The 27500-nt window shown below is 36.7% G+C and overlaps 1 long non-coding RNA gene and 1 other non-coding gene across 3 annotated transcripts in view; both read left to right on the top strand.

Moving 5' to 3' along the window:
* Positions 1–27500, top strand: part of LOC135196748 (uncharacterized) — a 475624-nt gene that overhangs the window by 93037 nt on the left and 355087 nt on the right. For both annotated transcript variants that reach the window (XR_010310452.1, XR_010310451.1), the window contains exon 2: positions 4318–4368. This is a non-coding gene — a long non-coding RNA (uncharacterized LOC135196748). The remainder of the gene's footprint in view (positions 1–4317; positions 4369–27500) is intronic.
* Trnal-cag (transfer RNA leucine (anticodon CAG)) lies at positions 6029–6112 on the top strand. The gene has a single exon. It is a non-coding gene; the product is annotated as a tRNA-Leu (tRNA).

The following is a 27500-nucleotide window of genomic DNA, read 5'->3' as shown; positions in this document are numbered from 1 at the left end:
CATTTCTTGCACTTGAAGATTTTCTACAGATATTCAGCATACGTATCCAGCAGTTATTGGCAACACACTTTTCCAGATTTTTCTCTTCACTCAACGTCGGTTCTGCTATGTATAGTCGATTGTTCTTCTTTTTCTTCTTCAATTGAATTCGTTTTAATAGTTTAAACCAACCAATGTCAGTAAATAAACGAACTTCAACACCGATCTACGTAGATAGAGTCGATATATCGTAGGTTAACTAGAGCACTGACCTGACTAACAGCTCCCCTAGGGCTGGCCCGAAGAATTAGATTTTTATTTACGTCGCTAGGAACCAATTGGTTACTTATCAACGGGACCTGCAGCTTATTGTGGGATCCGAACCACATTATATCGAGAAATGAATTTCTAATTACCAGACATATATTCCTCTGATTCCGCATTGGCGGCAGCTGGGAGGGAACTCGGGCTGTATGTAGGAATGTCAAGGACAAAACAAAAGGAGTCTAACACGAAATTGATTTTATTACGTAAAAATAACTGTAAAATAAAAGAGAAATAAATACAATGGCTAAAAACATTGAATGAAAGGATAAACACTCAGAAAAAAGTAAAACAATAAATAGGGAAAAGAGAAGATAAACACTTGGAAAAAAGCAAAACAATAAATGGGGAAAAGAGAATTCAATTCTACACAGTTGGAAAAGAAACAAAGAAGTCAGATTGATTTTAACTCGGAGTTGTGATATGTGTTTGTTTTACATCAAAACATTTTGAGAATTTAGTGCTTAAGTTTTGCTGCTATTTTTCTCACGCCTTCTTTAGTACACAGTATATTTCAGAGTTGCGTCGAGGTCATTTGCATACGCATTTGCTGCCACTCTTATAGAACGTGTTAACAATGAAGTCACAAGAACGCAAAAATACCTGTAAAATAAGAGAGAAATAAATACAATGGCTAAAAAACATTGAATAAAAGAATAAACACGTAGAAAAAATAAAACAATAAATAGGGAAAAGAGAATTCAATTTTCCACAATTGGAAAAGAAACAAAGAAGCATCGACTGTGTTATTGTATTGCACAGCGAGCAAACAAAAGAAGAATATTTACACAATGAAAAATTAAAGGTCGCTCTAGAGCACAGGCACCAGTTAAAATCTAGTCAAGCTTGAAGACACTTGTCAGACTGTTACTATACAATAAAATCTAATGGTTTAGGAATCACATTATTTTGTAAGACTTGCTGTCCACAAGTTCGGGCGATGTAATTAATCCAATTTTGGCCCAGTCCTGGTTGTCCGGACGTGTTTTCTAGACTAAAATTTCATAATACAGTTTTTTCCTATTTTTAAATCGTACACAATAATTTGCGATATAATGAATCAGATATATGTATATGATATCACTGAATCAGTCATCAGACGTGAGAATCTGTACTTAGTAGCGCAGCAAATAGTCTTTGAGGATGGTTAGTTATGGAGGTGAACATGGATTTACTATCTAAGATGGAACATTGTTTAAACAACAGTACAAATAAAAATACAAAAATGCTCACAAGATGAAGGGGTTAACTTCGGACACAGGTACCAGTAACTATTTAGACTAAAGGATTGGAAAAGGACAAACTCATATATTTGTTAATTTCAATGTCACGTTTAAGGAGTAATTTCATTGTCCTAAAGTGAAAGTGATAAGTAACAAAATTATTCAAAATTTTACATCTGTAACAAATAAAATTTGGAAATCATTTTATTTCAGGTAGGGAAAACGCCACTCACAAACATTCTGAATGGTGACTGGTACGCAACCGAGATGGTTCTTCATCAAATATCTCTGTATTTTGCCATATTCAGGACTTTTAGAGTTCTCCCTCCGTAAATTGCAGCTTTGTTCAACAATCACTTTTCGTTTGAGAATATATCTATCTATCCATCTATCTATACATACATACATACATACATACATACCTACATACATACTATATTATATATATATATATATATATATATATATATATATATATATATATGTATGTATATATATATATATATATATATATATATATATATATATATATACTGAATGGTTGAGGGAGACAGATGGGAAGGCGTACCTGAGTAATTAAGGTTTTTAGTCGTTTATGAAATGCTAATCGGTTGTTTGTTGAGCCCTGAAAAAGGGCTGGCCATCAAGCAGGTTGACTTTCGTTGGGCGGAGGCCTGTTTACAAGTTGGTAGTTATGGTTGTGACATGACCTCAGGAAAAATTTCTGAAATGAGGCATTATGTCATCTTTGTCTGTGAACTGGCGGTAATCCAGTTTTCTACGATTTCTTCCTTGTCATCTCTGCATCCGAAGGTGGTTGAGTACCTAGGAGGAGAGAATTCATATTTGACTCAAAATGGAAGAATTTTATACCGTCAGACTGACCTGAAGCAGCAGTTAGGCAGGCCACATTTGGAGATAAGAGTCATACTTTTAATTAAAAGAACAGTAGGAAAAGATAGATAATCAGTGAGGTTGTCTGGGATCTGATATATGATCAATACGACATAACGGACGCACGTGTCCTTGAATTTTATAACTGGAGTTCTTTTAAATTAGATTGTGCATTCATTTTCACCACTGGCATTATTTAAGTAATAAACGTATTTATAGGTGGATGACACTTATGAAACCCTTGAATATTGGACAGGTAATCGTGAGTTACCAGTGTATATAATATGAATCTATATGCAATATATAATATACATATGTATATATTTTTTATTTATATTTCACCATACGAGCCGAGCGCATAACTGTGTTCACATGCCATGACATAAATAAAAGTGGCGATGACCTGGAACTTATGCCGTGTCTAGAATTTTTTTACGATCGGGTGAATAAGGCTAATTATGCCTTCGTTGACAAGGAAAAGTTATCGGCTTAATGGCCGGTAGGCGATAGAGGGGAAGCCCCGGGTAGTTTGCTGACAAATTTAAGAGACCGAGACGTTTTAATGAAGCCATATGCGCCTTTGATGTTGTCTCGAATGAGGTCATCACGGGGCGGGATGCGAAGGACAAATTTTGATATTTTTGTCGTTATTTTTGTCTCTGGTCCTTTGCTGGTTGCTCAGCTGATTTTTACTCCTTTTTTTTTATACACATTTCACTGAGATGAGACAGATTCATTTTCTTTTTACCTTGTTCGTGTTCTACTCTTTCCCAGTGATATTGATGAAGTGACCAAGGATTTTTCTGCTTTTATTACTAATCTTTGAAGGATGGCTGTAAATGTAAAAGCCATTATTTTTTCTAGATTCATGTTTTTAAGTGCCTGTGTATGTCGTACACGATTTCTGTGTTTGTGATTGTTTTCTGGCGAGTTTAAAGCAAATTTCATCTTCTGTATTTATGGTTTTGAAAAAGTGTGGGCAAACTCTCAGCTCATTATTATTATTATTATTATTATTATTATTATTATTATTATTATTATTATTATTATTATTATTATTATTATTATTATTATTATTATTATTATTATTATTTGTTCTTTTGCCTGACCCATGCAGTGCCTATGAGCCCTGAAACTCCGAGGTATGAAAGCCTCAGCTGTAGAATGTTACTTGTTTTGCCTGTTGAGGGTTTTAGAAACAAACATGCGCAGAAAGCACAGATATGCGTAACATAACTCTCAGATCGAGAAGGTTCCTGTCCAGCCAATTTTATTCCTGTGATACAAAAGCCGGTACCCCTAATTTTCTTTGCAGTTCAATTATCCCGTCACAGGGTATTTCTTCTGTACGGCTCCCTCAGTTAATAGGCTACTGTTTGCAGCAGGAAGTAGTTTTAATGATTTAGGGTGCTTTCAAGATACTTATAATTAGCAGTGAGTAATTAATAATGACTTCGGATTATCGTGGATTGGACGTGATTGGGAGGAGGGGAGCTACGCAGGAGTTTTGGTGCCCAGATTATCTCTCATATCCATTCAGTAACACCTCATTGCATTCAGAACTTACGTAGTTTTAAAAGTGATAGAAGGCCCTGTGCCGATTTTTTTTTTCTTTTTTTTTTTTTTTGTGTGTGTGAAGGGGGGGGGTGGTATGGGTGGAGGGGTGGGGGTGGGTGCACGGTTGGATGGAAGTTGGGACATAGAGGAGTCGAGAGACAATTCAGCAATGAATGTGGATTGCCTCGTCGAGAACGTCCCAATTTTATTTTGATGAAGTTTGAAAGGAGCAATGATTCTTTCTCTCTCTCTCTCTCTCTCTCGTTGTAAGAAGTGACTTACAACCACGCACATATTTAATGCTACTTCCACGGAATTAAACCTTTCCTTTCTTCGCCAGGCCTGGGAGATCGAACTCTGGTTCCTCACATGTGAGCAGGGATTTTGGCAGGTCAGTATGCAAGTGCAATACGGGTTGCACTTACGCTGTTGCTGCTGTTTTTGTTTTTACACTTGACCGGCTTCAGGAGGTCGTCTTAGTCCATTTTCATAAGAGGGTCCGTAACTGAAAGGTGATGTCGAGAGGGGAAAAAAAAAAAAAAAAAAAAAAAGTCTGGTGATTTCTGACAAACTCTGTTTAAGGGGTTTATGTTTTTTGTGAAAACGGATTATTATCTTTACTGACGTATGTAGACATTCTGGGCTGTTGCAGCTATGTGAACAAATTAATGCTCTCGTTTTTAATATATATATATATTATATATATATATATATATATATATATATATATATATATATATATATTATATATATATGTCATATCACATTTCCGTGATTCATATACATATATCGAGCTACAATGTCCTTTAATATCTAATTCGCTCTACCTCGGAATTAATATATTTTCATATATGCTTAACCGAAGGGGAATTTTTTCTCGATAATAGATTTGCCTGGACCAGGGCGCGAACCTATGGATCCTTTCAAACCCAGGAACGTCAGTGAAGCTTTTCCTACTACACCACTCTCGCGGTGGTGTAGTAGGAAAAGCTTCACTGACGTTCCTGGGTTTGAAAGGATCCATAGGTTCGCGCCCTGTCCAGGCAAATCTATTATCGAGAAAAAAAATTCCCCTTCGTTAAGCATATATGAAAATATATTAATTCCGAGGTAGAGCGAATTAGATATTAAAGGACATTGTAGCTCGATATATATTATATATATATATATATATATAATATATATATATATATATATATATATATATATAATGTGTGTGTGTGTGTGCGTGTGCGTGCGTGCGTGCACGCTATAAGTGTTAGTTTAAGGGACATCTCTTTTAGTTTCTTTATAGCCAAGTTGAAATGTATTTTCGGAAGTATTGCGGTATTGATTTGATTAATATCTTTATAATAATGATGAGCGTATATACAATATATTATACATATAGATATATATATATTATTTTGGGTTTTATTGATAATCGTTTGCCCAATTTGTAAATAGTACACTTGTTAATTATGTAAATGAACTGTCGTTGCGTTGAAGTGTAAGTACAGTCTTGAGTTTATCTTGTCTGTTCATATTGTCTTTTCCTTTCATTACTATCATTACAAGGTCATTATTGTTGTTTTTATTCATAACGCGCTCACAATTATATCGAGCAACCTCATAAGGACATTAATTTGAGCAGCAGGCGGGCTAGCTCACTTCAGATTGCCCATAATTATATGTAATATGATGAGAAGTAACAACGCAGTATAAACGAAAATCAATAGCGTTTGTGTTTGACGTTGCATCGCCTACTAACCTGTTTCAAGAGCCTCATTGGCGTGGTCGGTGTGGTGTTGGCGTGCCACCTCGGGCATTCCATTGAGGAGTGAGAGATGTGTATTACTGGTGATAGAAGTTCACTCTCGACGTGGTTCGGAAGTCGCGTAAAGCCGTTGGTCCCGTTGCTGAATAACCACTGGTTCCATGCAATCAAAACACCATACAAACAAACTAATCTGTTTGACAAAAGGCTTTGATGCTGATGACTAATATGCTTGGAGTCTGCCCTTTGTACTCGTCTCGATACTTATGGTTACGGCACAGTTAAGTATGTTCAAGTCAGGATGGCCGAGCGGTCCAAGGCGCTGCGTTCAGGTCGCAGTCCGGTCTTCCGGGCGTGGGTTCGAATCCCACTCCTGACATGAAATTTTCGGCATTTAGATCGTTGTTGCGTGTGAGAGGGCAGGGTTCCAAACTTGCTTGTCCGCGTTCAGGGAAACTAAAAATTTAGATATGTCTGTGTTCAAATTCCGGTCACATTTTTAGCATGAAAGTTATGAGCATTTCGTTATTACAATTCTAACAGCCACTGTGGTCCGTAACTTGTGGTAGTCCAGTATTCCGATCCTAATAACAACAGGGAAACAACAGAGGTTCGTAACTTATGGTGGTATTGCGGTATCGTAATCTTAATAACATAGGGGTTTGTAACTTATTGTGGTATTGCATTATTGCAGTCTTAATAACTAGAGGTTTGTAACTTAATGCAGTACTGCAGTATTGATTATTGTGGTATTGCATTATTGCAGTCTTAATAACTAGAGGTTTGTAACTTAATGCAGTACTGCAGTATTGATTATTGTGGTGTTGCAGTATTCCAGTCAATAACAACAAGGGTTTGTAACTTAATGTGGTATTGTTGCAGTATTGCGGTCTAAATAACGGGGGTTCGTAATTTGTGGAATTGCAGTATTGCAATCCTTAACGGCAACACATAAACAACAATGGTTCGTAACTTTTTGTGGAATTGCAGTATTGCAATCCTTAACGGCAACACGTAAACAACAATGGTTCGTAACTTTTTGTGGTATTGTAGTATTGCAATCCTAATAAAAACATAGGTTCGTAATTTATTGTATTGCTGTTTTGCAATATTAATATCAGGGGTTCGTAACTTATTGTGGTACTGCAATCCAAATAACAACAAGGGTTCGTAACCAACCTGTGACCTACCAGTTTCGAAATCAATGAGATTACATTGGAGGAGGATTAGATACCACGAAAGCAAAAAACGTAGCGGCAAAATTGGCAACCACTTTACTAAACTTACGCAACTAATTCCATCAACAACAGTAATGTATCTGTATTAGGAATCTTGCTCGCAAGTCAGATTGATGTTAACTCGGGGTTGTGATATGTGACTTTGTTTTATATCAAAACATTTTTGAGAATTTGGTGCTTAGGTTTTGCTGCTACTTTTCTCACGCTCTTTAGTACACAGTTTATTTCAGAGTTGCATCGAGGTCGTTTGCATACGCATTTGCTGCCTCTCGTATAGAACGTGTTAACAATGAAACATGAACGCAAAGAGAGAGAGAGAGAGAGAGAGAGAGAGAGAGAGAGAGAGAGAGAGAGAGAGAGAGAAAAAAAATAAAGCTTTCGAGACTCGTGGCCCATTTAGCCTTTGCATTCAGGTGCCTGTTGTTATTTTTGGTAAACTGAAATTGCTCATTTCATTAGTAAATAAATTCTTTTTTTTAGCCAAAGTAGAATGTTTAAACCAGTTTCATATTTGAACACTAAAGTAACTTAACCACCTTATCCCAAGGTCTTATCCTACCATGATATACGGGTGGAATCACCTTGACTGCCTTTGAAGCGAAAAACAATACTTAAATATTTACCAATTTTTAAGTGGCGATTTTTATTACTCTTCCATCTGAAGATGCTGGGTGTGGTTGGCAGTTCCTTCGTACCCTCTTTTAACTTTCTTCGGGCCCGAGGAGGTTAACTCATTATGAGGATTAGTGGCAAGTGGGTCAGATGTGGATTTTACGAGTTCTTCCATCATGACGCTAAGATTTGATGGCGGTCACAAGATATTCCCGGATCGTTTTTTATTTTTCTTAATAGACTTGAACTTCATTTCGGGTGTGTTGGGTGATGTTATCATCACTGTAACTGTGTGTCTAGTCATCACCATTGATAACGATAATAATGGTTATAATTAACATTGAAGTCAATTCAATTTTACTAACAAGGATAAAGTTATCCAAAATTAATTAGTAAATTGAAAAAATGCTCACATCCCGAACTAAAAGAGAAACAGTGAAAATTATTGCCATTATCCCCTCTACAAAAGCGGAAAAAATATAAAATCCGAGCAGAAATAGTTGATTTCACTCATTTCTGTGTATTCATAAAGATGTGAATTTCTCTTTGCAAAAATTTGGTAATCGGCTTGATTTTGTCAACCACGTTTTTTTGAAAAAGTGAGGGAAAAGTATAGAGAGAGTGGGGAGCAAGAATTAATCTCTCAAGTAATACTATGTACTCTCAACACCACAGCGCGCGCTCTCTCTCTCTCTCCCTCTCCTATATATATATATATATATATATATATATATATATATATAATATATATATATATATATATATATAATGTGTGTGTGTGTGTATATATATATATATGTATAATATATATATACATATATATATGTGTGGTGTGTGTTTGTGTGTATATGTATGTATACACAAACACACGTATATATGTATATGTATGTATCTGTGTGTGTGTGCGTGATTTTCAATTGTACTTGCTATTTCCCCGTAGAAAGAACTCGCTTCAGAACGTGTTAGATTGCTAATTTTCGGTAAATATTATGGGATGCGGTTGCACGCCCTACCATGTCTGTCTCCACCCTGGTTGCAATTTACCACGATCTACAAAACTAGCTGTTGAGACGAGTTTGGTGGTGACAAGCTCACACAAATAATATATATATAGATATATATATATATATATATATATATATATATATATATATATATATATATATATATATATATATAGAGAGAGAGAGAGTTATGACTTGTTGATAGTAGCGAGAAGTAACACAGATGCCAAAGATTAATAGTAGCTTCTCTCATACATTCCAATCTCGTCAACCAGAAAGAATAAAACCTTAGTGGCAATAAAATAAAAAGGATTATTGTGTCCTTCGTACAGACACATGTATAACCCTTTCTCCTCCCTCCGTCGTTACTTATATCTCTATTCACTGTTTCTTTTATTACGCCTCTTGTGGTTCCTCAAGAGCCGTAAAATTCACACCACGCTGGTGCGGGCCACGTCCCCCGGAACACTTAAAAGAGATCAGGCGGCCGCTCGCCGTTCTTCTCCTGTGGGAGGGAGTCTATTCCCCATGAAATGTGTCCCGCCTCGCTCAAGGCGTCTAGGATATCGTCCACCTCCCCTTCATTCATATTTCTTTCTCCTCCAGCTCTCGTTTTTCGTTCTTCTGTCTCCTCAATTTTTTTCTTGTTTTTACATTTATACCTTTTACTCTTTTTTTTTCTTCCTCTTTTTAATTACCTTTAGTGTTTTTTTACCTCCCTTCGTGATTTTTATCTATCTTCTTTAATCCCGTTCCTTTTGTTTCTCTTTTCGTCCTCTATGTTTCTCTTCTCTGTCGTCTTTTCTTCCCCGTACCCAAGAAATGGGTAGTGGTATCAGTGAGGGGTCTGGGCATCCCTTCGTCCCCTCCCCTCCCCTTCCCAATTCAGTGAGGCCCCTCGAATCCCCCAAACCCCACCTCCCACCCTCCCCCACTCCCTGCCCTGTAGGGCCGTCACCCCTCGACTCTTCTCTTCCCGTCCCAGTGTGTACGCCCAAGGAGGATTTTATGCGTACTAAAATGTCTAAATGACAAATCAGGCTCTCGCTTCGGCGTCGTTTTTGGGGCGTTCAGTGCGTGAAGAAGAATCAACTGTGCCATCTTCTTCACCTTCCCCCGCTCTCTCTCTTTCTCCTCACCCCGGTCATTTTTCTCCCACATTCTTATTCCCTCTCTTGCCTCTAGGTATCCTCTCTCTTCCCCTCATCCACAGTTGATCTTCCCTCTCTTTAGTCGGCCTTCTCCCCTCGTTTATTTGGCCTTCCCTCTCGCTTTTCCGTCGCTCCTCCTCTCACAGCTAGCTTCCCTCCCCCCCCCTCCCCTCCCTCCGTCTTCTCACCTGTCTTCCTCCCTCTCATCCTGAGGCCTTCTTTCCTCTTTTCTTTCTGTTTTCCTTCTCATCACCCAAGTTATCTTCTCTCTATTCCCCTCGATCATTTTCCACCACAACAAGATATCCACCGCTTTTCCTTCCCTTACTACTTCGTCCTTCCGCTTCCTCCCATTGTCTCCCCCCCCCCCCCCCCCCCCCGCCCCCCCCCCCCCTCCCTCCCAGTGCTTGGGCTTCCTTTCTTCCCAACTACCCATTCCCCTCTTCTCAGGTCTCCACCCCCCCCCCCTGCCCCCCCCCCTCCCCCCCCCCCCCCCCCCACCCCCCCCCCCCCCCCCCCCCCCCCCCCCCCCCCCCCCCCCCCCCCCCCCCCCCGCGCCCCGTAACTTGTTCTTCCCCTCTTGAACTCTCCTTTTCTTCTCAACGAAGTCCCCCCCAATTTCGCCAAAACCGCTTTCTCCCTATTCTCTCCTCCTCCTCCTCCTCCTTTCAGTGCCAACCAGACATGACGAGAAGAGTGCCACTTTTAAGGGAAGGTTGTGTGACCCCTTTACGCGCCGTGTGGTTGTAGGAGCGAAAAAAAAAAAAAAATTTTTTTTTTTTCCTTTCTGTAAGAGGCACTGAGAGTGCTGCGTCTCGATGCTGAAAAGAGAGAGAGAGAGAGAGAGAGAGAGAGAGAGAGAGAGAGAGAGAGAGAGAGAGGTGTCATGACATCGGTCGCAATGAAAGTAAACGAACTGCAGTCAAAAGAGGGTATTTTGCGGCAAAACGTGAACTGTGCACAAATTTACGCGCGTAAATAATGATAATAGCGAAAGAGAACATCACTATATTTAGCAGCTTCGAATGCAGATAAATCATTAACCAAAATTCTGTCTGCAGCAGAAAACTGATACTTCATGTCAGCAGGGGTTTTCAACGTTGCTTTTTCTTTTAAGGGTCACCTGATTTATCAGACCTTCGACCCTACCTCCACTGACCGGATATTGGAAACAGGAAGATTACAAAATCAAGATATTTATTGTATAAATCTGTTCAATGTTGCTTCAAATGATACAGGACATAAAACGTTGAATAAATTCGTGAACTAAATATTATATGAAATATGAAATGCAAATATCCTTTCAGGAAGCATGAAACCTACAAAGACCATTCAGAATACGAGATTCATGTTTCACAGGAGAACATAAAACGCATGATTGCATTAAAGCAGGAATGGTACTGTTCCGTCAAGCAAAAAATTAGAAAATGTTTCATCAAAAATAATTCACATTTTCACCAACACGAGATCCTCAGTGCCAATTCGAGCGTAAAATCGACAGTGATCTGGTAAACATATGAGCTGCATATAAACCTGCTTTTTAGTTTTTTGAATTCCAAATTCCATTGACATATTCTTATTCCATTTAAATTCTGTTGGTCTCATATTTTCGCTGCTTCTGCTTTACCAATCTTCCATTCCATTTAGTCTCTCTCTCTCTCTCTCTCTCTCTCTCTCTCTCTCTCTCTCTCTCTCTCGTTCTGCATTTTTATTTCTTAAATCTCGATAGCTCTCGTTTTGCTTATATTATAATATATATGCACATTCACACCATTGTGGATTGCCTTACCAATATTGTTAGTAATAACAGTAAAAAAATTTCCTTTATTCCCAGATTTCATGGGGAGCAATCATTAGTACTCTTCTTGTGCTATTATTCGTTTTTTTTCTGCTTGTGCTTTGCTTAAGCTATTATACATAGTTGCAGGTAGTATAACCACTCATTCTCTCTCTATTGTCTTTTAAAATAGATGAGACTCACGGACTGTAGCGAGTTGGAACCTAAGGGCCAGAGAAACAAAACAATTTTAAATTCCATTTCATATAAACCGGAAAGGTTCCCTCGTTCTCTCTCCATAGAAAAAAAAAAAAAAAAAAATGGGTCCAATTTTGAATCTATGGTGCCGACCTCGGGAATTTTATTCCAACTTCTTTATTCTCAGATGTTCCTCTTTATAATCTCTAATCCTTGTCAGAGAACGGGTACTATCAGAAGAAGCCTCTCTCTCTTCTCTCTCTCTTCTCCTTCTCTCTTCTCTCTCTCTCTCTCTCTCTCTCTCTCTCTCTCTTCTCTCTCTCTTTTTACACATTAGGTCATTGATAGTGATTAGTAATTCGGACAACGGTAACCTCACTCGCTCTTTTATATTATATGATAATATCTTATTAGATCTATTAATATATATATAAATACGTGTATAATTACACTTATATATATATATATTGACGCTGTAAAAATGTTTTGCTTACAACAGAATCCCATCTAAAAAAGGAGCCCATAAAAACACCAAAAAAATTATAGGAAATGTACGTACTAAAGTGGGGGTGGACTAAGTAAAACGGCTACCTGTACGATGGCATTCTTCGTGGTATAAATACCGCCTTCCTCCTTAACTTTTCTCATTTCATTACCTACCTGAACGAGAGAGGACAGCAGTGTCTTGAAATTTAGTACAGTATTACGTTTCTATTATTTTGGCGTTTGTATGGACCGCCTTCAATATATTATATACAATATATATATAATATATAATAATGATTATATATTTATATATTATAGATATATATAATATATAGCAGAGAGAGAGAGAGAGAGATATTGTGTGTCGTAGCCAGCATCTATAGGGCATGGTTCAAGAACGAGATATGTCCAGTACTATGATTAAAGAACTTATATTGTGAGAACTAGCGAATAGTCTTTTTGTAATCTCTTCTCTCTCTATCTCTTCCTCTTCTATTCCTCTCTCTCTTCATCTCTATCCTCTCTCTCTCTTTATGGTATCTGCTTTGTTCATCTGTTCCCCCTTCTAATTACTTATTTATCTCCCCTCTTCAACTCTCCTGCGCACTAATTCCCATTTCTCGCATCCATCACATTTCCAGCAACTTTCTTTTCCCCGCTTGCTCCTAAACAAGTCGGTCATTAATCTATTCTTAGGCTGCATAAATTAATTAGTAACAAACACCCTTAATGAACAAATTTATGTTTCACCCCCTTAATTGGCAGCTTATTTGATTACATGGAGGGTTAAGGCGGGGGATGGGAGGGGTGGCTGGAGGAGGAGGAGGAGGAAGAAGAAGAAGTAATGGTAGAAGAAGAGGAGGAGGAGGACAACAATGAATAAATTAGTGAATAAGGACATCTGAAATTCGAAAGAGTTTAAAGCAATAGCTTTTAACATATGCATTAAACATCGTTACATTGGAGCGTTGGAAATAGTCACAGACCAGTTGCTACTAATAAATCTATTGATGACGATGATGAAATCGATTGCTATTGATAATTTTGTATAAAAACTAATTTAGATTGAAGGGGACCATGATAACAATGTGATAACAATTCTTCGTACTACTATTTTGGATAAATCTAAGTGAAGTCATTGTATAAGTTAACTTTATATCATGCAAGCTGGAATCACCATTTGTGGTGCACTGGTAGGCATTGACTTAAGGATTCTTCCAGGCGTGCCTTCGGCCCCCTGTATTCGCCTTTCTTCCATCTTTACTTTGTTTGCACCCTCCCTTTCCTAAACAAATTGACTCATAAGTGATTCACCTGCAATATGTTTTCGTTCCTGTTTACACCTATTTCCAAAACCAGTTTTACTATCCCCAATTTCCGTCTTCCAGCCACTCAATGATCTGTTTTTAGGTTCCCCAGTTGCTTAGGCCTTTGGCCTAAATTCAATATTAAATTCATTTCATTTCGATGCCAAAGAGTATCATGTTACATAAATTGAAGGCATGAAGGCACCGTATTTTTTATGTCAGGACACCATAGCATTTCAACTACGAAATCACAGCATAGTAAACAGTGGTACTCTGCATTACAAACAGTGATTTCATAGCATATCAAGCTTTGATGTCATAGTATTTCAGCCATGAATAGAACATGGAATTTAGGCAAAGGGCCAAGCACTGGGACCTATGAGGTCATTCAGCGCTGAAACGGAAATTGACAGTAAAATTTTTGAAAGGTTTAAAAGTAGGAAAACCTCAAAGCAGTTCCACTAAGAATCGATTGGTAGGAGAGGGTGGGAAGGAAGAGAATATGAAAGGTGGTACAGTTAAAGGAACGAAAAGGGTTGCAGCTAGGGGCCGAAGGGACGCTGCCTAGAACCTTAAATAATGCGCAGGTGCACTGACGGCGTTCCCCCCCACCCCCACCCCCATGGGGCGTATTCCAGTCATGACGTCAAAGTACTTCAGACCATCCTTTGTATTTTCTTGACACATTACTGCCCGAGAGAGATTGCCATTTTGAGATGGGAAACAATGCTTTCAGGGCTGAGTAAGGTCATTAGGTTTCCTGTCCACGCGCTCGGCAAGCAAGATAAAATAAGCACAAAAAAAAACAGTTGTTAAGAGCAAGAGCGAGAGGTATGAATGGTCGACTCCATTTCCCTGTTTAAAAAGTGTCGCAGGCGAGTGACCGTCTGGTATTCAAGGCCGCCAGGTAAAATTGAGCGTGTTCTCTGCACAAGGTCACAGCGCAGAGATAGAGATAGAAGGGGGTAGAGAAAGAGGGTGAGAGGTTGAGAGAAAGGCAAACCAGAGAAAATGTGAAATGAGAATAAACCTACATTAAGAAAATGGGAGAGAAATTTGAGTACGACAGTAGTCAGCCTAACTAAGAAAGGGGGAGAGAGTAGAATATATTGAAAATAAACGACATAGATAATCGAAAGAGGGAGGCAGACTGTAGTCAAATGGTTTCATAGAGGCGTAGTATGTGTATACATTATATATGCATATGCATGTATATGTATAATATTATTGTATTAGCTTATAATAATTAATAATATAATATATAACATAGAATTATATATAAAAACATGAGAGATAGAGGCATTAATTAAGTTGGTAGGATGGACAAACTAGCACCAGAAAAGAAACGAGAGAGAGAGATGAGAGAATCGAGAGGAGAGAGAGAGAGAGAGAATTCTCGCGAAGATGACAATAGACAAATTTTTTTTTTTTTTTTTTTTTTTTCCCCCCCCCCCCTGAAGATCCTTCCCAGTCTCAAGATGGTACTAAAGATCCGACGGATGTTGAAACAAAACGAAAAAGTGACCGGGAAGTAAGGAGAGAGAAAAAAAAAAGGGGAGGGGGGAAGATATAGCAGATAAGAAACGTTGAAGTAGGAAGCACGTGCTCGTTGCAGCGGCAACATGAATAGCTACGGAGGAAGCCGAGGTCGTGTGGCAAAGGCACGGTTTCTGTCATCACTCTTGGTAGTCAAGGTGAAGTCCCGTGTTGTCTGGCGTTCATCAGTCAAGGTGGTGTCACTAGACTCGGTTTTTTTCCATCTGTCCACCAGCGTGTGGTGTTTGCGTATGGTAACACTGCGTCCCGGGCTTTAGATAGTTACATTCAGCTTACATTCAACAACAATAATAACCTTATTTCGAATATTAACGGTGTAATTCGCATACAGTAAGTTATTAAAACACTTCTCAGTTGCAAATGTACGCCCAGATATCCTTTTATTTACCTAAAACTTACACATAGCATAACTAACACATAGCATAACTATCTAAAGCTCGGGACGCAGTGTTACCATTCGCAAACACGACAGGCGGGTGGACAGATGGAAAAAAAGAGAGTATAGTTCTCGCGGCTTCTGGATTTATATATAAGTGGCGTCACGTGGCTCTTCCATTTTTTAGCGGTAAGTTTCGATACATAGTTCATATGAAATAAACACATTCTCTTATGTAGTTGTTAGAAGAGTGAGGGCAGTTAGCTAGCTAACCATGGTAGGGAATAGTTATGTCAAGTGTGGTTTATCCACAATTTTATTTGGGTAAGGGTACAATTTTTCTAACTAATATTAACAATACAATAATGATTTTACATTATATTAACTTGTTGAATTGTACAGATTACATATTTTTAATTGTTTTCTTAATATAATCATATTTATTTCTTAGTATCATATTTTATTTCTTAATATAATCATCTTTAACAAAAGTTCCAATTTTCTAATTTTAACCTTAATTTTAATTGTCATAATAATTTTGCAATTATATCTGCATAGTAAATTCTACACATTACTTTCTCACGAGACATTTCTTAAAAGTATAATGGTTAAGGTTCATCGCCATGAATATATATATGAAGATACTCTTCTCCACCATCTATGGGCTGTGTTGTTTGGTGGTTTCTCTCTTCTGCTTCCGATTCTTCTGCTAATTCACTATTGTATTCAACTAGTTTTCTCCATATATTAGTTATTAATAATGTAACTGAACGTTATATCATTTTTACAGTTTATATTGTTATTTTCTGGAGTGATTCTCAGCTTACAAAGTCGTTTTTTATGAAATCTTGATACTGATTGTACCAAAAAAAAAAAGGATCTTATGAAATATTGCACTTTTGAATCTGTTTATTATGAAAGTTGGAATTTTGTGGTCAATAAATATAACTACATATATTTCTATAGTATTCAGCATTGTCACACGATCAGCATTTTGGTTTGAAATGAGCTCGCTTCTTGGCATCTTCCAGCCACGGAAGTGTGGCACACGAACCCGTTTTTGGCATCAAATGTGCTCGTTTTCAGATCCCTACCAGCAGTAATGGTGGCGTTGGAGGTTTCTGGTACCTTTCAGTAGCCGTGGTTTGAAGCACTAGCATTTTTTTTTTGGTCATCTTGAGTGTAAAGGCAGTGTCATGCGATTACATTTCCTCAAATCTCTCGGTGGTCTTGACTCCTCACTTCTCCTCCTGATTGGTGGCAGAAGCACACCATTTCTTTGTGGTTGTTTCTGATCAAACAAATGAAGCGCGATTTGAATTTTGGTGTACTTGATACAGTTTGGAGAATCAGCACAGGAGCCGTCTTGTCTACAAACTCCCCCAGAGGAGTTTGATTAGACCCAGATACTTTTCCAAACTTTACAAATTTAAGTATTCTTCGTCCTTTTCGAACGAAGAAGATAATTGGGATGACTTAGAGTTGAAATAGGTGGTATAAAGGAAGTAGTGAAAGTAATATATATAAATATATTATATATATACATACATACACATATATATATTAGTAAATGTTTTTGTTTACTCTTATGATATTTATTCACACTAGTCTTTACCCCATAGTAACTGTATATTTCTCAGGATTATACTTCAGTAGCGTCAACTCTCTTTTGCCTCAGTAACGAGAACAGTGAGGAAATATGGACAAAATGGTAAACAGAGGATAAAGTAACAACGAGAGAGAGAGAGAGAGAGAGAGAGAGAGAGAGAGAGAGAGAGAGAGAGAGAGAGAGAATGTGTTAAAAGGAGCTGATTATAGTTTTAATGATGGATTCAGTTTCCCAGGTTAACAAAGAGAGAGAATCCATGGAAATTCCCAGAACGAACCCATCCCGCCTCGTCGATCTCCAAGACTTCCCCACAGGAGTGACCGACCACCCACCCGCCTGCTGCAAAAAGCGCCCAATGACTTCTGCTGAAGGAGGTGGTGGTACAGGCTATCTATCTGCTTGCCTACCTGCCTGCCAATTACTGTCTGCTTACCGGGACACATTTAATCTCAGTAACGCTCCATTATTTTTCCTGAGAGGGAAGAACGTGGCTGGCCGGCTTGCACCGAGGCTTGGGATTCAGTTTTTGCTTATACTCTTTTTCTCATAAATTTTTATTGTTGCTTTTGACAAATGGTTCGTTTACGGCTTTCGTTCATGGTGACTGTACATACATACAACTGTAATGTGATTTGAAATACCTTTATAGTGATAAAAAAATCACATTCGCCAATTGTATATATTATACATATAATTCTTTATTCACATCGGAACATATTTTATATTCAGAAATATTACCGGAAAAATTTAGTTTCATGTCCAGTTCACCATACCTTGCACCCAAAGTGCTTTTGTCACCAGAGGGATTCGAACTGCTACGTGTATGGGAAACAACGGAAGTGCAGTGGCTACAACCGACCATTGAGTCATCAGAGGCCCCCATACACTGAACGATTGTCGTTATCGACCCCCACACACACTATTCATACAGTATGAACGATCTCCGCACCGATTTCAGTCTGAACAAAGATTTTGTCTCGAGAGGACATGGCGTCATCTGTAGAGGAGACGCGCGCGATAGCGTTATATCGGCAGACAAACCCATACATTGAACGAACTGTGTATGACAGACTTAAGTCGCAAGTCAGCAACCTGGTCGTGACAGATTCCCGCTGGGGTCGTTCAGATACGAAGCTCCGCCCACTTTTGCATTCAGACAAGACCATACACAGTGTTTTTGCGAACGATACACACAGTCGTTCAGTGTATGGGGGCCTTAATGCATATATGCCGGTCGGGTTCAGGTTATTGTACCTTAAATCGATGTGTGTATGATGTATATATTTATGTGTGTGTGTATAATTATATGTAGTATTTTATAAATATACATAAATTTTTAGGACGTCGACATTGCTACAGATTCAATTCGAGCTAGGTCACTTGATACGAGGAGCATGTAGCTCTAGAGTATAGAAAAAATGTACGATAATGTTTTCTGTAAATAATATAGAACACAATCTTTTGTAGATTTTTCCAAACACCCCATTTTTTTTCTGGTTGAATTTCCAAATACTGTTTTAGTAACTGTTCTGTTGAATAAAGTGTAGTATGTCTGTAACCCTTTCGCTACGGAATTGATTTGACTCTCATTCCCAGCTAAATGCACATCTGAAAATTGTTCTGGGTTAATAAAAGAAATTGCTGCATTTTTAAGTCCTGTATTTTCAAGATTAAACTTTATTTTAGCTTTAAGTAATACATCATGTGTAAGAAAAAAATTATTAAAAAGTATAGTGGGAAAGAAAAAGGACTGAAAATTCGTTGGATTCTGAGATCTTTGTTAGTGGTACAAGTAATCCTCTTACTACACTATCAATGTATGATATATTCATATTCCATATATGCAACACTTTTTGTACATTCTGCGTGAATGGTATTCTTCATAAATATTTTCTAAATAACATTGATATCTTAGTTATACTAACCATCCTTTCTCAACACCATCGATCTGATATCAGGCCCTTGCAGATACTACCCTGAAACCTGCCGTATCTGATATGAAGCTGTTTTTACTCAGATAACATCCAATGGCAGGTTTGTGAACTAACCCAGTTTCAACTGCATCGAACAGCTTGTATATCCATGGAGGTTACATCTGTCCGCTGCTAATACCGTGATCTTTCAGGCAAAGGCTACTTAGCTGTCATAAAATAAAAATAATTATTAGAATCTTTTCCTACGTAATCATCAGTTTCTTAACGAAAATATTTAGCAAAGCATTCATGGGAGTCAGGTTTTCAAATCCAATTACCTGATGGGTCTGTAATGAATGATTGCATTATCCACCTATTTAGGATTATTATTGTTTAATTCAACTTTAATCCATGAATATAACACAGTAGCACCATGCTGGAGTCTGTAGGGGTATCATTATCATCATTAGCATCATCACCATCATTAGCATCATCACCACTTTCCACCAGATCAGGATCATCTATATGATAATCAGATTCTGAATGATAAGTAAACTATATTTCCTTGATTTTATTGATTATATATATATATTATATCATATATATATATATATATATATATATATATATATATATAATGTCTGTATGTATTGAGAAAGCCGGAAATCATCTTTTTATTTACACCGACGTTTCTTTAATCCTTTCCCATCATGAGGGCTGTAATATAATTTATATTTTCAATATTAGAAAGTATGCTAAAATAAGCTAATAATTATAAGAAATTTAGCCTCGTAATATAACTCTTAAGTAAAAACTGAAAATGCAGTTTTAAGCTAAAAGACTTATTGTTAAGGTTAAGAGGTGTTCCTGCTAACTGATAGAAAACATATAGTTAAAGATGATGTCAGAGAAAAAATGAGAGAGAGAGAGAGGTGTGTGTGTGTGTGTGTGTGTGTGTGTGTGTAATAGGAAGTTAGGCAATGTGTAATGGTGTGGAAGTAGTTTGGTTGTTCAAGGAAGGCGACAGTTTCTTGGTGTAAATAGCTTCTAAAAGAAGTAGCGAAAGACAGTGGGTAGTTTTATAGAATATTATGAAATTATTGTGCGTAATATCACGTTTACTCGAGTTCGAATGGTTCTTTATTTTTTATAAAATTCTTTTGATTTTTAGATTCAGGCAGTGCGATGACTAACACCTCTATGGGAATCGAAGCGAACTTTGGGTAAGCGTAGGGTATTTTCGGACGTTTTATCCAAAACTACATTTAGGACACGGGAGGTGTCCTTGAATGAGAAAATTTTGCCTATAGTTCAAGGCTACACGTTTTACAAAAGGCAGAGAAAAATACGTTAATTTATTTGGAACTTGAGGAGACAGTCAACCGGGCTGAAAAATATTTTTAAAGCACTTTTTTAACAATTCTGTTAAAGAGGTCAGAAGGATAACAGTTATTTAAAACAAAATACTACTTCAAGAAATGATATTTCATTGTGAAAATGATTCCAGTCCGAACACAAGGAGTAGTCTCTGAATAAAAGTGTCTTGACTGAATTCGGCTTAAATTTTAGAGATCAGTTACTAAAAAAAGTTAAAGGCCTTAACCAGTGCACGTCTCCTTTGTCTAAGCAGTACTCGTTAGAAATCTCCTATTACAACGTGGTATATTCATGTCTGGGAAAGGTAAATTATTATTTAATTCTGTTTCCATCGTAAACCTAATATTCTGGTGGAATTTCTTGACGACAAGCTAAAAACATTGGCTTGGCATTTTTCTTGAATCATATATATATATATATATATATATATATATATATATATATATATATATATATATATATATTGTATATATATATATGTGTGTGTGTGTCTTTGTTTGTGTATGTGTGTGCGTATGTGTTTTTTGCTTAAAGAAAAGTACCAAGCCAATGTTTTTAGCTTGTCAACAAATTCCACCAAATTATTATATTAGGTTTACGACGGAAATAGAATTAAATAATCATTGACCTTTCTTAGACATGGTTTGAAAATTAGCTGGCTGTATGCCAGCACGGGCTCGTGGTCAGAACAGCCCGTATGAGTCATTCTGACTATATGCAAGTGATAAAGATGGTTGGGAATGAAGAGTAGTGACTAATGACGTGAAAACCATAATGACTAGTCTCCACGGTTGCTTGACATTTTTATGGATTTGGTGATGCATAAATTGAAAAAATAAAGTAAATTTGTGAAATTCTGAAAAAAAAAAAAAAACAGGAGATTGTGACAGAGAGGAGAATATAGGCCTAGCAGCAGTGTTTGGAATCCGTGGACCAAGGTCTGGAAGCCTCCTGTGGGATCAAGAATTTGCTTCTGGTTACTGTTTTTGGTTTGGCTATCGCAGAGAAAGGAACTGGAAAAAGAAAAGGAGGAGATGTAGTCGCACATAGGACGGTTTCACGAGCTGTAACAAGCAGTTGATGGAACAGTAAGTCTTTTGGAGGACAAGATCCTTTTGCTCTCGAACGAGAAGCAACTAATGCAGAAGGAGATGGAACTGCGTGACGTGGAAGAGAGGATGCAGATGACTAAACGAATCCGAGAACTACAAAACGAACTCAACCACTACAAACCCACTTAGAAGGGGTGGTTCCGTCAGTTAACCTCGTGCGGTACACTTGTAGGCATTATTTGAGGTTCTTTGCAGCGTCCCTCTGACCCCTAGCTGCAACCCCTTTCACACCTTTTCCTGTACCTCCGGTCATATTCTCTCTTTTCCATCTTCCTTTCCAGTCTCTCCTAACAATTGATTCACAGTGCAATTGCTTTGAGGTTTTGCTCCTGTTACACCTTTCAAACCTTTTACTGTCAATTTCCGTTTCAGCACTGAATGAACTCTTAAGTCCCAGTACTTTTGCATTTGGCCTAAAGTCTAGATAAAAATTTTCTTTGCAAATTCAAGGTTAGGGATGTAATAAAATGTAAAAACAACTTCCCTGTGTCCATTGTCCATCAAAAATCTAAGTTTACTTGAGCAGAGGAATGCAATAAGGACTTGGGATGTAACCTTGGACAAAAAGCAGTAATACCTATCTATATATATATATATATATGATATATATATATATATATATATATATATATAGTATAATTATAATATTAACGCGCGGTTTGTGTATCACACATCACCAGGTCTCTAGCCATTGAAGAACGGCTGATACATAGTGGTAGAAATCACAATATATATATATATATATATATATATATATATATATATATATATATATATATATATATATATACTATACTATATTTACAATATACTATACTATACTCTTGGGAGACAGTACGGACGGACAAAATATACAAACTGATGAAGACTTAGAATCCACACCTGACAGGTGTCCAGTGGGAGGGACGATCAAGTTCATTAGTGATAGAGTCAGGTACTTTTTTTCTTTTTTTTTTCTTTTTTTTTTTTAAACATTTTAATCCTTCAACAGTGGCTTAGAAATAGTCAAAACCAGTAGGACCTCCTACACCAGGTGTCTTATTTTTTCACCTGTGGTGGGTTTGTCATATATATATATTAATATATATATATATACATACACATACACATATACACTTTCTCTCTCCCCTACCCACCCCACACACACCACACACACCACACACATATATATATATATATATATATAATATATTATATATATATATATATATATATATATGAATGTATATACTTTTGTATGTGTCAATATATATACGTACACACACATATATATAGTTAATATATATTGCTAATATTGTTTTATATTACAGCAAATGTATCTTGCCATCATACAACGTAATCATACATCGCGAATAAAACTTTTCATATCATGAAAATCCCGAAAACCTACCAGATTATGAAACTGATGTGGCAGGGTTCTTCCGATAAGTACTGCAGGCCAGTATTTCTTAAAATCTCCAGGAGACGTCAGCTGCAATAGACGATTAAATGCATCCTCTGCACAGGGGTAGAGTCTACATGGCGAAGAGTCTTCTTTGTAGTGAAGTGATACAAATTATAGCTCGACTATGGTTGTGCATTGCAGTGAAAGGATAAAGCAGCAAGTTGGATTATAATAATCCGAACCTCCTGTGCTGGCAATGAAGTTCTTAATTTCAGCTGTGTCTCTCTCTCTCATTGAATCTAATTTCTCAAGTCTTCATACAATTATATTTAATACCTTAAAGGAATCTCTCTCTCTCTCTCTCTCTCTCTCTCTCTCTCTCTCTCTCTCTCTCTCTCTCTCTCTCTCTCTCTCTCTCTCTCTAGCTTTGTATCAAATTTCTCAAGTCATCATACAATTATATTTATAACAATTAAATTATTACCTTAAAGGAATTCTCTCTCTCTCTCTCTCTCTCTCTCTCTCTCTCTCTCTCTCTCTCTCTCTCTCCTCCCCTTCCTTATTGCTGGATGTTTTGCATATTTTGTATTTATCTGAGTTTTGTTGCTTCTCAGTAAAGAACACTATCGCGTAGGAAGTTTTATGTGATAAAAGAGTTGAATCGAGTCGTGACCTTACAGACCTTACCTTACAGTTCGTTCGGGTTGCCCCAGGTCCCTCAGTGTGAGGCACCTCTAATGTCTACCAGAGAGTTGCTAGTACATCTTCCGGTATATTTTGCATCTTCCAATCTTGGATGGTCTGGGATGCAGTTTAGATATTTGTCGAGCTTATTCTTAAACACATCTACGCTCACTCCTGATATATTCCTCAGATGAGCTGGCAACGCATTGAATAGACGCTGCATTATCGATGCTGGTGCGTAGTGGATTAATGTCCTGTGTGCTTTCCTTATTTTTCCTGGTATTGTTTGGGCACTATTAATCTACCTCTGCTTGCTCCTTTCTGATATTTTTTAGTTCCATGATATTTTCTGCTATTCCTTCTATCTGTTTCCATGCCTGAATTATCATGTAGCGTTCTTTTCTTCTCTCCTTTCAGACTATATAATTTTAATGATTGTAGTCTTTCCCAGTAGTCAAGGTCCTTAACTTCTTCTATTCTAGCTGTAAAGGACCTTTGTACACTCTCTATTTGTGCAATATCCTTTTGATAGTGTGGGTACCATATCATATTGCAATATTCAAGTGGACTACGAACATATGTTTTATAAAGCATAATCATGTGTTCAGCTTTTCTTGTTTTGAAGTGCCGTAACAACATTCCCATTTTTGCTTTACATTTTGCCAAAAGAATTGCTATTTGATCATTGCATAACATGTTCCTATTCATCATCACACCAAGGTCTTTAACTGCTTCCTTATTTGTGATTGTCTCATTATTAGGTCCCCTATATGCATATAGCTTTCCTTCTCTGTCGCCATAATTTATTGATTCAAATTTATCAGAGTTAAATACCATCCTATTTTCCTCTGCCCAATCATATACTTTGTTAAGGTCTCTTTGTAGAGCGTTCCTATCTTCATCACAAGTAATTTCTCTTACTTATTCTTGTGTCATCAGCGAAACTACTCACTACCGAATCCTTAACATTACTGTCTATGTCTTCAATCATAATAACAAACAGTATTGCAGCTAACACCGTAACCTTGTGGCACACCGGATATTACCTTGGTTTCATCCGATTTCTCATCGTTTGCAATAACTATCTGTTTTCTGTTGTGTAAAAATTCTTTTAACCATCTTCCTATTTTATCTACGATATTGTGTTTTCTAATTTTCTTTGCTAATATATTATGGTCTACTTTGTCAAAAGCTTTTGCAAAGTCTAGATAAACCACATCTGTTTCAATTTCCGCTTTCATATTTTTGAATTATTTTCTTTCACGGTGGACTAACAGTTGGGTTTTGTTGTACTTTTTTTCCGGGTACGAAACAGTTGTTGTCCTATATTAAACAAATTATTTTTTTATTAAATGTTTCATAATCATTTTTCTTCATTACCCTTTCATACACTTTCATAATATGTGATGTTAGACTCACAGGCCTATAATTACTTGCCTCAAGTCTTGATCCACTTTTGAAAGTAGGGGTGATATATGCTAATTTGTGCTCATCATAAATCTTGCCTGTATCTACACTTTGTCTTAATAATATTGCAAGTGGCTTTGCGATAGAATGAACTACTTTCTTTAACAAAATAGCAGGGGATTCCATCAGGCCCTGCAGCAGCTCCATTTTTAATTTCATTAATTGCCTGCACAATATCAGCTTCATAATTTCTATGTCAGCTAAATATTCACTATTTTCGTCCCCTTACTTCTATATCATTATCTCATTATCTATTCTAGGGTGAATTCTCTCTATATCGTTCTGCCAGTATGTTGCAAATTTCCTTTTTTTCATTCGTTAATCTCCCTTCAATTCTCAGAGGGCCTATTTTCTATTCTTCTTTTATTCATCTTCTTCGCATATGAGTATAATAGTTTGGGGTTTGCTTGATATTTAATAGGGTTTTTTCTTCCAATTCCCGTTTTTCATTTTCTTTTGATGTATAATCTTTTGTTCTGCATTTTCTATCTTACTTCTTTTTAGTTCTATAAATTTCCATGCATTTTTTTCTTTTGCCAAGCCACCTTTTTTCCACTTTCTGATTTTCTGGAACAAGATCCTTCTGTCTCTAGTATGCATGAATGATGTTACTTTTCTTCTTCGGTATATATTTATCCACTATTTTCTCTTAATATTTTTATATAATATCTCCGTATTTACCCTTATGTCATCGCTTACGAAAATGTATCCCAATCTTTGTTTAATTCTTCATTTATTCTGACCATTTTATATTTTTACTGTAGAAGTTGTATTTTCCTTATCCTTCCCACTTTTTCATTTCTTGCTTATCTCTGTTTTCACTTGCTTTTTTGGAATGAACTGTTAATTCTATGACATTATGGTCTGAAATACTCGCATTATAAACTATTATTTCTTTAACATAATTCACCTCGTTCACAAATACTAGGTCTAAAGTATTTTCCTTTCTTGTTGGCAGGTGATTTATTTGTTGAATGTTGTATTCTAGTAGCATATCTAATAGCTTTTCGAATTGCCTTTTATCTTCTGCACTACTATTACTCTCTTTTTTATATGTATAAGTACATCCACAATCTCCCTATTCGTTCTTTCCATTCTAACGAAAGGAAAGTTGAAGTCACCAGATAGGAGAATAGTCCAGTCCTTGTGATTTCTACATATATCATCCAATTTTTCAATTATTAAGTCAAACTCTTTAGTATTAGGAGGTCTACTATATTTACTATGTTCAATCAATTTTTCAGATTCAAATTCTACCGCTATTAGTTCACATTCTGAGTTACTATATTTCTCATATATTTTCCTTGTTTTTTTTGTCTTTCCCATATATTGCGGTTCCCCCTTGATTCCTATTTTTCTATCGATCTATAAGTTTGGAACCCTTTTATTTGATCATCATTCCCAGTCTCTTGGGAATACCAGGTTTTCACTTTTATTTATTCATTATATCTATTTTCTTTTTTTTCTTTTAATTTGGGTTAGTTCTTCTAAGTACTCTAGTTTTTCTTTTTGAGTTACTCGTAACTAAACCCTGCGCATTCATCACTATGATGGTTTGCGTGTTTTCTCCTTCATTTAATATTGGTAGTAATAAGGATTTTCCCATGTCTCTTTTCCTGTTCTGGTATTGTTGTTCTTTTTTTCATTTCCAGAAATTCTGACATTAAAAAATCCAACTTTTCCATAATATTTGATCTTCCTTCATCATAATTATTCATTTTGTGTCTGAATCTGCAATTTTCTCCGTTTCTGCAATATCCTCTTGCATAATAAATACAGTTATTATCCCTTGAGTAGAATTTTGGAGCTGATGCATTGAAATTTTTTGCTGACATCTCTGCATATCTCATTGGTGGTTTGCTTTTCTCTTTTACCTGATATTCTTGATTTCTCTCTTTATTTGTTCTTTCTTATTTTGGATTTTATTACTTGGTTGGTTATTTATTTGATTATGATTCATGGCTACAGGGTGATATATTTGCATTTTTTGTCGAACTTACATCCTTTTCCTTCTTTTAGGTTTTTGCATATTTTTGGATGCAGATCTCTGCAATCATCCCCATATCCATCTAGGTATGCACATTTACCATATATTTCATAGTTGTGACATACCTTAGGATGTTTGTAGTAACATCTTTCTCCAAATCTGCAATTCCCTCTTTTCAAAAGGTTGCAGATTTTGTCTTTCTTGTCTATTTTTTCCTCTTTCCCGTCATTGTGTAGATCTGGGTAGAGCCTCTTCGGGATTTGCTTTTCTGTTGCATATTCGTAATTTATTTCTTCGTAGGTATGCTGCTTTATTGCCTCGTATGTAGTATCAATGAGTATCTCTGCATCCATACTTTTATCTTGTTCTTTGTTTTCCTTTTTTTATTTTTTTTTCTGTCATTTCATTTTTGTTTACTTCTCTTCCGTTTTCCTCTTCTTCTTCTTCTTCTTCTTCTTCTTTCTCTTCCTCTTCTTCTTCATCCTCAACTATTTGTACATTCAATCTTGATTTAATAACATTGTCTAT

This window comes from Macrobrachium nipponense, chromosome 18, assembly GCF_015104395.2.
Source record: "Macrobrachium nipponense isolate FS-2020 chromosome 18, ASM1510439v2, whole genome shotgun sequence".
Lineage (NCBI taxonomy): Eukaryota > Metazoa > Arthropoda > Malacostraca > Decapoda > Palaemonidae > Macrobrachium > Macrobrachium nipponense.
The sequence above is the reverse complement of the archived record's forward strand: the minus strand, read 5'-3'. Positions and strand labels throughout refer to the sequence as shown.